This window comes from Miniopterus schreibersii (genome assembly GCF_964146895.1).
Source record: "Miniopterus schreibersii genome assembly, chromosome: 1".
Lineage (NCBI taxonomy): Eukaryota > Metazoa > Chordata > Mammalia > Chiroptera > Miniopteridae > Miniopterus > Miniopterus schreibersii.
Genome location: NC_138101.1, coordinates 169,047,137 through 169,058,244, shown reverse-complemented (window position 1 = coordinate 169,058,244; position 11,108 = coordinate 169,047,137). Strand labels below are relative to the sequence as shown.

General features: G+C 41.9%; 1 pseudogene across 1 annotated transcript; it reads left to right on the top strand.

Moving 5' to 3' along the window:
* The first annotated feature begins 316 nt into the window (after positions 1–316).
* Positions 317–1,828, top strand: LOC308555512 (SKA complex subunit 1-like; annotated as a pseudogene). The gene is made up of 2 exons: positions 317–840; positions 1,631–1,828. The product of its transcript is annotated as an SKA complex subunit 1-like (transcript).
* The last annotated feature ends 9,280 nt before the right edge of the window (positions 1,829–11,108 follow it).

Below are 11,108 nucleotides of genomic sequence, written 5' to 3'. Positions count from 1 at the left end.
GAATGAAACAAACAGGATTCAGAGGAATATATATAGTAAGATTCCAGCTATATAAAATTAAACAACTAAATAATACAGTTTAAGGGATGCATACAAATAAGGTAAAAACTAAATAAAAGCAAAAGGTAATGAATTCAAAATTCAGCCAAGTGGATACTTCTTCATGGTAGAGAGGAGAGATGCAATTAAGGAGGTGTATACAGAGGGCTCCAAATGTACAAGCAATGCTTTATTGTGGGTGATTATCCAGGGTAATTTTATTATAAATCTTTACATTGTGCTCTTTGCTCCCGGACCTGTGCGAGAGGCTGAAAGGATGGCCTCCTCAGATCTGGCACAAATATGCCCTCATATTAATGAAACAATTGTCAATATTTAAAATCCTTTGTCATTAAGGAACTGTGGTCAAGAACCTACCTTGAAGACTGTATGTAATAAAATAAGAAATGAGATCACGGTAGTAAATGAATTTCTAAATAAATTGAAATTGGAAATTCAGCATCAAGTACAAACTACCATTTCACTCAAGGACTCAGTGAATCTTTGAAGGTTGTAAGATGTGAAACATCTCAAAGAAAACGTTCCTCCCCATTTGCCTCAAGTATAGTAACCTCAAACTTGGTTAGCGTATCAATTCTTGGCCCTGAAGAACCTGTCAAAGTTGAAGAATCTGCAACCACAAGGAAGCCCCCTCAAGAACAAAGAAATATTAAAGAAGTGCCATTTATAACTTCTGATGAGTTCAATGGCATTCTTGCATACATGAAATCCCACTTAATCTACTGTCAAATTAATGATATTATTAAAGAAATCAACAAGGCAGTAGTTAGTAAATATAAGACAGAGAGATGCAAATTAAAACCATAATGAGATCTCACTTCACACCTGTCCGAATGGCTCCATCAATAAATCAGCAAATAACAAGTGTCGGCAAGGATGTGGAGAAAAGCGAACCTTCATGCACTGTTGGTGGGAGTGCAGACTAGGGCAGCCACTGTGGAAAACAGTATGGCGGTTCCTCAAAAAATTAAATATGAAACTGTCTTTTGACCCAGCAATCCCACTTCTGGGAATATACCCTAAGAATCTCAAAACACCAGTCAGAAAGAATATATGCATCCCTGTGTTTGTAGCACCATTATTTACAATAGCCAAGATATGGAAACAGCCCAAGTGCCCATCAGTAGGAGAGTAGATAAAAAAGCTGTGGTACATTTACACAATGGAATACTATGCAGCCGTAAAAAAGAAAGGATCTCTTGCCCTTTGCAACATCACAGACGCATCTGGAGAGTATTACATTGAGTGAAATAAGCCAGTCAGAGAAAGACAAATATCACATGATCTCACTAATATGTGGAATCTAATGAACAAAATTAACTGACAAACAAAATAGAACCAGAGGCATAGATACATGATCAGACTTATAGCTGTCAGAGGGGAGAGGTTTGGGGGGGGTGGATGAAAGAAGGTGAAGGGACTAGCCAAAAAATATATATGAATAGCCCACAGACACAGACAACGGTGTGGTAATGGCCAGAGGGAAGGAAGTGGGGCTGGGTGGAGGTGGGTAAAGGGGAAGAGGGGAAATGGGGGGTACCTGTAATAATGTCAACAATAAAAAAAGTAGCTCCTACATCAACCAAAAAAGTCTGCTGTGAGTTCTGTGGCCAGAAATCTCTATCACAGATTTACTGATGAAGAAACAAAGGATACCAAAGGTCATTATTTTATAGTGGAAGCTGACAGAAAGGAGTTCACAGCTCTGAAAGTTGATAAGAGGTTTCATGTGATACTGAATATCTTACAATACTGCTGGAGGCTGTAAGAGGGAGGGGAGGATTCACCTCATATGCTTAACCTGAGGTCCTTGTGAGCTTCTGAACCAGCCAACAGTCAAGTACAGAGGCTATTCCTATAGTTTCCTTATATGTAATTTCTCATATATAATTTCTTTAGCTTTTTATCTTTTCTTGTTTCTTGTAAAAAATTAAACTTCCTTAAAATAAAGCATATATATATTAAAACAAATAAGTATTTAAATTGTACATATATATGTTCTTTATTGTATATGTAACATATTTCATATTAAAAAGTGAACTTAGAAGAGGTGATAGTAGGAAAACTACCAAATTCTACCTAGACATTTATATCTTTAAAAGCCTGCAACAATTATGACTTAACCTATTGTTTAAAGTTTAAATGATTTAGTAAGCGCTTATGATATATAATAAAAATGGAGAAAATATTGCTAGGAAGTGGTTCTTTGATAAGCCTTGGCATTTGGAGCATGAGAAGAAGTGAGAATTAGTGGCAACTACTCTAATTGCAGGGTAAATACTCTGAGTAATTCCTGGAGCTCAACATTTGCTCCCAGTCATTCCATGGCTGTAGCAAGGCTCGCCTTCCACTCATCTCTGGCCAGAAAGAAGAAGAAGCTGTAAAAACTAACAATTTGTGTTCAGCCTCACGCCCTGCTGCTGGAGATGCTAATTAGACCTATGTTAGCTCCCCTGAGCTGCTCCCTTATTAAGCTTTCTTTTCCCTTCTGGATCCAGTTCTTCTAAACAACTTAAGTGTTTTCACTTAGGGAATCATACTTCACAACATTCTCTTTGGCTTAGCCTTCTTTCTTCTAAAAATCAAAATTAATTTCTCTAAAAGCCCTAACCTTTTATTATTCTGTTCTGAACCATGTCGTATGACTAGAAGGAGCAGGGGGTTCTTCACTCTGAGGACCCAGAAGTCACAATCTATAAAACTTTCTGTGTAAATTACCAATTCCTTGCAGACAGAGATAAACAGTGTTCAAAATCATCTCGGCTGTCTTCTGAGACAGCTTCTCCTCCACGGCAATTCAAACCTCTCCCGTGAGCCTCGCTGGGGCCTCCCTGCCACCTGGCAACCCTCCCCCAACTCTGCCTCCCCACCACTTCCCACCACGCCCTGACTTTCCCCTCAGATGTGACCCATATTCCAGGGACAGCAGGGCAGCAGCCTCTCTCGATTGGCATGGGTGACTTTAGTGCAGGCCTCTTCACTCCAATGCCATCACTTAGAGTATGTCTGTGACTGGTGTCAGGGATGGTTTATACCAGGAGGACTGGGTATTACTGCCGAGCAAGGGGTCACCCTATTGGTAAGGTAAGACATCTGGAACTTTGCAGGTTCTTTGAAATACCCAAAATTTCAAAAAGGTTTTGCAAAATTTTTTTAAAAGCCAGGGAGGGTGAAGGGAATTACTACAAGGCTGAATAAGTCATGATGCGTTCACAATATAAATTATTACAGAAATAAATGGTAGGCACAATGAAAAGGAATATATACTCCCAAAGGCTCCCATTTATTCATGAAAGTCAGGGTTGGACGGTTGAATCTCCTGAGAAGACCTCAGGTCCAGTCCAGGCAGGGTTAATTGGGACCCAGGGTAAGAGATTTTCAATCTTTCCAGGAAAACAGCTGCTGGCACTTGAGTGTCCTTTGCCCTCTGGTCTGTTTTTGCATTTCCAGGTCAGAAGCCAGACTTCCCAATGGCTACCTTGGGTCCCCCCGGACTTAGCACAACCCCTCCTCGTGCCCTGGGCTATAAGCCCTCTGAGCAGCAGTGGTCCTCTCATTTGCATCCTCTTGCGGCCATCTGTCCTGTGCATTCTGCAGACCTCATCGCAGCCCGTGAGCGATTCTGAGTGCAAGCTCAGGGCTGGCAGATCTTACAGCCTTCCTCCTCCACCCCAGCCTTTTTCTTCAAGTGGACAAGTATTTTGGAATCCACAGGCAGGGTTTTTCTCTTTTCACAGTGAGGAAGGGCAAAGGGAAACCAGGCCTCAAGTTACCCATAGGCAGAGAGGAGCATTCTTACAGGGCATGGACTCCTTTTGCAGAGAATGTGTTCCTTTACCTTGCAGGAGTGGTGGGGGACAGAGGGGTGACAAGATTGTCCATGGGTGGAAATTTTAAATTCTCTGCAGCTGAATGCTGGGGGAGGAGATCTATGGCCATCAGATGCTCAAAGTGTTTACTGCTTACTGTTTAAGAGCCCCTGCTAAGCATACAGGCTTCAGAGTCAGGCAGACATGACTTTGAATGTCTGCTCTGTCACTCAGTAGCTTCATGACCTTGGAAATATTACCTTACCACCACGACCTCAGTTTTCCCATCTGTAAAACAGGTTCTATACCTCAAAGATTTGTTGAGATGGTTAATGGAGACAACATATATAGAAGTACAGTGCCAGGCATACAGTAAGCCTTCAATGAGGGTCTTCTATGGGCCCTTAGCACTTGAGAAGAAAGAGTCAGCCTTCTTCAAGTAAAATTGTAAATGCGATGGCAGTGTTGCTTAGTCAGTTTTGCTCTTCATATATTTGGGCATAAAATCCCAATGGGTTCTTACGCTCTTGGATATGAATATGCTAATCATGTCATTCTTAAGGGACTAATAGAAATCGGTCAATCAATCAAGGAAACTTTCAGCAGCTAGAAAGGAGCTCACATGTGTCCACAGATACCAACATATAAGCCTTCCCTTAACAAGAAAAGGAGGTGTTTACAAACTAGATGGAATTGTAATTAAAGCCAAACTTGAGGAAAACTCATGAATTGACAACATGGCAGAAATTGACAGTTGCCCCCTAAGACTCTTGGTCCCTTCTTCTGTACTAATAAAACCCCTGTGTGTTTTTTTAATCTTCACTTGAGAATATATTTATTGATTTTAGAGAGAGATAGAGAGAGAGGAACATGGATCAGTTGCCTCCTGTATGTACCCAGACTGGGATTGAACCCACGACCTAGGTATGTGCCCTGACTGGGAATTGAACCCAAAACCATTTTGGTGTACGGGGCAATACTCCAACCAACTGAGCCCCCAAGCCGGGGCTAAAACCCCTGGCTTTTAACTAAAACTTAGACATATGGTTAAGTTCTGGCCAACCCACAATAACCATGGGTGGTGTGCAATGGCCTGGCATCACTGAGAAGGGGGAGGGGGCGGCAGCTGCTCCACACGCCCCTTCCTGCCTGCACTGGCCGCAGCCAACTGTGTTTGTGAGCCAGACTTCATCATGTAGAAGAGGCCCACCCTAGGAATGGCAGAGTGGCAAGGCTGAAGAAACCTGGGTCCCTGATACCGAGAAGCCACCAAGCCAGCCCTGGACGGCTCACATTGAACCATTAGCCCAGAGACTCCTATCTCCTTTAAGCCACTGCACTTTGGGGTCCCCGTCACAGCTGCCAGACGTATAAATTATTCCACCAGAACACTATTGAGAGGATGAGAGTCTACAGAACCTATGCTATGATATATTTTTTCTTCTTTGAAAAAAATTTGTGAGAATGAAGGCTTGACATTTTGTATTCCTACATGATTTCCTAGAATCTAACACCCTGGTGACTGAATTGAAATATCAGTTTCTCCCCATCTCCGTAGCCCATCCAGTTAACTTCTCCAGTGTAGAAGAGCTCTTTTCAAAGCCAATGATGTTTTTCTCATATATAAACCTATTATGAGTAAACACATTATCATGAAGGCCAGACTTAGAAACAGCAAGAAGAGAAAGCCTGAGGAAACAAGGTATGAAGAAAAGAAGACAATGAAAGTATCAGTTGGACTGTGTGGTAACAGCAGCCCAGAAATGTCATTCACTTCTTTCCTTTTTAACCAATTCCTTGGGAACCGAAATCACCACATCTGGCTTGATCAGCTGAATCTCAGTGAGCCTCCATGGTCTTTCCAAAATTAAACATGCTGATGATCCCAGACTTTTTTCCTTGTTTCTCTATCATTGGTGTCATGGCTGAAGGTGTCTGACCGCGTAGGATATATACTGATTCTGAAGGACAGTGACAGAGTTGCTTGGGTAGCACCAGATGTCAGTGAACTAGCTCCAGGCAATGGTGACCAATCTAGATACTTTTACTGTATTTTGATTCCCTGATAACAGCCTTTAAAATAGGCTGCTTGATGGTCTTAAAAATCTCTGAAATGTTGGGCTGCATTATGATATACACTGGGGTTATAAGGATATATAAAACAGCCACTCGCCTCAAGGAGTTCATGGTTCAGTAAAAAATAAAATCACTTTAAAAGTATGTTTTAGTGTGATAAGGGATGTAAGAAGGGGTGAATGACTGAGAGTGCTATGGAAGGCTTCACAGAGGAGGTGATGTTAGAGCTATGTTTTGAAGAATGGTTTGGAGTTTCCCAGATATATAAGAGGCAGAAAGGGTATTCCTGATAAAGTGAATGGAATACGGGAAAGTCGGGAAGTAGTGGGTGCATATGATGGGCCCAGGGAACAGGTAGTAATCCATAGCTATCTGTGGGGTAAATGATGGTGGGAAAGGATTGAAATGGAATTTGAAGCCCAATTGTGAAGAACCTGATGAATAAGACTAAGGAGCAAGTTCTTATTTCCTAGGCAGAGCCAGGCCTAGACATATGAGCACCTTGGGCAGACTAATAATTGGGCATCTCTTCAAACCAGTAGTTTGCAAATATTTTTTCAACATGCCAGTTATTCAGTGGGGTTGAAAGTGGAACTGAAAAATATTTTAACAAAAATGCCATAAAGCAAATCAACTAAGCAGATACCTAGATTAATCAATCTATGCCCATCAAAGCAAAGGCTAAATTCTGGAAAGAACTCAGTTAAATAGTTCTAACTTTTCCACAGTTGTTTTTCTCTCTTCAGTTATCTTCTGGCCTTTTCTAAATCAGACATATTCTTGGGAACCATATGGAGGTTTTAAAATTTCAATGATAAAATGAATCACTCTTATGTGGTAAACAATACCTTGACATGCATATTTGGTTTCTAAATTTCAGCTTCCTGCCAACTTCCCACTGATTGAAACCTTGCATGTATGGAGCAAAGTAGTTATCAGAGAAAGGGCAGCCAGGGAGGATTATTTCTAAGTTTTCCAACGTGGGCTACCATCCATTGCAATGGCAATGGAATCAGATTACTATTTCCCAGCCATGTAAGAACGGTAAGTGTGGAAACCTGAGTTATCTGTCACCATTTTAGTAACTCAGACAGAGATAGATTTCCTGTGTTAGCCCACCCTTCACCAGACTTTGTGTCTGGGCCAATATTTTTCACACTCTACTTTTTGAAATCTTCCTAATTTTTAGTGCACCCTTCCATCAAAAGAAATCTTGTGAAAAGCCAGTACGTAAAACAGATAAGGGCAGGCCTGCACTGATGGGAGAGAGGAGTACCTAAGACCTTCCTTGTTAACATTAATGGTGCCTGAATGTAAACCCCAGGATCCTGTGGCTCTAAGGGAGAGGGAGCTAATGGAGATATTCAGCAGGTGTGACATGATTGTATTTGTGCAACATCTTCCTTTTGCAAAGGAGGAAACTAGAGTCCAGATGAAGCTCAAACTATTGACAATAAATCTGTAGTCTTTGGAGAAGACAAAATTAATTAGGTTAATTTGTGGGTGCCATCACCTTTTAATAAGTATCTGCCAGACTCGGAATGTAAACACACACACACACACACACACACACACATGGGATACCACCCCCTACCCCTCCAGAGCTTACTGTGAATGCATTAACCTCTCTAATGTGGCAGCTTCTGAAGGGGACAGCAGCTTTAGCAGTGGCACAGGGTAAAGCTCATTATCACAGGATAGCTGGTCATGAAGCAGCAGAAGCAGACTTTTCCTGCTGGGAGAATCATCCTTACCCACCTGCTTTACCAAGTAACTCTGTCAACATGAATCAAGGCAAGGCTCGAAGTACATATATTTGCTTGTATATATTGTAGTTACAACAACAGACACCTAGGCGAGGTGGGTACCTTGGTCTCTGATCAGCAGGCCATCTGGGCCTCAGAGCTGGCAGAGATCTCAGACCTTGATTCCCACATGTACAAAACCAGTCATCTCAACAGCTGCTGCTCCTAACAGGCATTCCCTCTGGGCCATGTTCATCCCTTTGTTCCCATCAGCTTGTCTTTTTCAGTTCTAAAGCTGTAGAGTCAAGAATCAGGCTTACACACCTTGCCTAGAAAAATGTACCTCAAGTGATTTTACATTACAGATGAGAAAACATAAGAAGTGCAAGGAGTCTGGTACCTAAAATTGCACCTTTGAAATACTTGTAGGAATCCATTTGAACCTTCTCCCCCAAGGCCTTTCTCCAAGTTAGCCAAAAGAATAGACCATCTTTATCTAGAACTTTTGTTATAATCTTCAGCTACCAGGTTTGTAGATCCTGAGTGCCTTTGAAAATGTGGTAAAAGCTACACATTCTCCCAGAAAAAAAATGCACAGAATTTTGCACACAATCTCAGAGGGCTCATGGATGCTTGGAGCCATGTATGAAAATCCTTCTTGAGGCTGACAGCACATTAGAATCCCTGGGGAGATTTTTAAAATACTGATACCTGGGTTCCACCCCCAAAGGTTCTGATTTAATTGTTCTGGCGTAGAGTCTAGGCTTCAAGAATTTTAAATGCTCCCCAGATGATTCTAATGTGAAACCATGGCTAAGGTCCACCACTCGAGGTGACTGGATAATAAAGGCCGTGACAGCCTTTCTTACACCCTCCATCCCTGGTCCTTACAAGACATGACTCCCATTGCAGAGTAAGACATGAGGTGAAGAGGATGTCGTTGATATCTGAAGCAAGAACCTATAAGAATGGCCTAAAGAAAATCATCACCAAAGAGAAGGTCATGAAAGAATTCTGGAGAGAATTCTAAGACAGAACACAGATGGTCAAGATTATATCTGAAGAAAGCAAGGCTCGGTGCTAACAACACTGGTTGGCTAGGAAAGGATTCTTTAACAAAGATCAAAGGAGAAGAGGAGAGTTTTATACTAGAGGTGAACACAAGAAATGGGACAGAGGTTGGCCAAGGGCCATAAAGCCAGAGCCAAGCTTAGCAACCCGTTGCCTCTTATCCCCTTAAAGATCACATTGCTTACCATTAACAAACGGGTTCTCATTTTCCTCCAAGAGAAACACGCATTTTATTTAGTTTTTCCTCCCCAAACCACTGTGTTATTAGTTTCATTCCTTAAGGTGTTTCCTTTTTGGTGACACTATGAACTGTAAGATAGAACAACTGATGAAGAACATCCCTGTCTTTCCACAAGCATAGAATTTAGGAAACCACAGGCTTCTCCTCCCCCACCTCCTCCTCTTCCTCTCTCACTCGTGCTCTCCCTCATTCTCTTTTTTGTGGCCAAGTTTAATGACCCATACCTGGCATTCTGCACAACATGAGTGTGCCAGATGTCAAAACAATAAGGCATTATATCATGTCAACATAGTCCATATGTGAAAACTTGCCAGCCAATCTCCGCCAGTTAACAGAAGTGTTTTCAATTCCTACCACAACAATTTGATTTGGAGGGGTTTTTTATTTATTCATCCATCCCATCCATCCATTCAACAAATATTTAATGAGGACCAAGTAAGTGCTGGGCACTGTCCTGGATATCAAATCCAGGATTTGATACTGAGGATATCAAATTTAACTAAGATCCATTCTTCTTTTCCAAGAGTTTACAGTCCAGTAGGAAAAACAGCTGTTGAAGCAGACAAATTACAAATTGGAGCTTTAGTGTAGGAAGAAAGATGGGTGCACAGGAGTGGGGGCAGGGAGGAGGCTGCTGGAGCGCTTGTGAGACACTGCAGTTTACTTAAAAAGCTGCTCTGCCCTCAGTGACCTCCCTTCATTCAGGGATCACAGGGCAGGACTGCTGAGAAAAGCATTCGTAATTTATCAAGATATACATGCTGGAACCTTAGTTTTTACCAAAATAAAACCTATCGTTCTTATTAGCTCATTTTACTTGAAAGTCAAAATTGTTCTTGTTTTTTAGGACACTGAACATCAAGTCAATCTGTTGATGTGTGAAGCAAGGGGATTAGAGACGAAATTACTCATGGAAGAAACGGGTATTTCAGGGAAAATAACATGTGCTCTCTGAGAAGCTCTTGAAGTTTGGCTAGAAGTTCATATCAACTCTCTGTGCTGGCCAAATGCCTGACTTCTGGGGAGTTCAAACACGTTATAGACATTTCCCCTAGGGTTGTCATAGAAACTCTCCAATGGGGATGAATGGCCAGTAAAAATAGGAAGTAAACAATCAAGAGGAACATATGTTGGGGCCGCCTGCTAGGGCTCCCACCCCCATCTGACCCTGGGGACCTCCCAGATCTGTGTATTCAGCCCTTACCTCTCCCTCCAGCTCTAGACCTGTGTGTCTACCTGCCACTAAACCTCTCCCCTAGATGTCCACAGCCAAACTTAGCACCTACCCCCTCCACACCTGTGGATGGGATTGAATGTACATAACAGAAATGTCTGCACTCTAATGCAGATAGAGACAGGGATTCTGATCTCTTTTCCAGCAGGTTTTTTTTTTTTTCCAGTCAGATCTGATAGCAAGTAATAAAACAGATTGTTGACTTTCAGTTCTTCCTATTTCCTCTTCTCCATGAAAAGTCCTATCAGGAAGACAGAAAAAGAAAGAGCCCCAAGGAATCCAAATGGAATGTGGCAGAAACTGTTACTTGTCTCCCAGTAGCCACTCTCCTTTTTTGCCTTGTAACAGAACCTTGAATTTATTTGGCCCAACAAGGCACAAAACTGAAGGGCATTTCCCAGCCTTCCTTGCAGTTTGCTGTAGCTATGTGACTAAGTTCTATATTGTATGGAACTTTCAAGAAGATTGTTTAAAGAGGTCTGAAGATATCTGACCCTGCTGGGGAAAGAGCCCTTTGTCCTTCCACTCTTTCCTCCTTCCTGCGTCCTGGGATGTAGGCATGGTGGCTAGAGCTTCAGCAGCTTTCTTCTTCTAAGAAGACCTTGGTGATGAAAACTGTGCTGAAGAGAAAGGTGCCTGGCTCTCTCATTACTTCATGGAGCTGCCGTATGAAACCTGGACTACTTTCTTCCAGAATTTTTTAAGTGAAAGAATTCAAGCCACTGTGAACTTAATCTACTCCACTCCTTTCTGTTACAACATAACTTAATCTTTACCTATACGTTAGATAATTAGGAGTTAGCTAACTCAGCCTTTCCCATTCTCAACATTATTGTGGCCATGTAGGATACGAGGCAGGGACATTAGCAGGA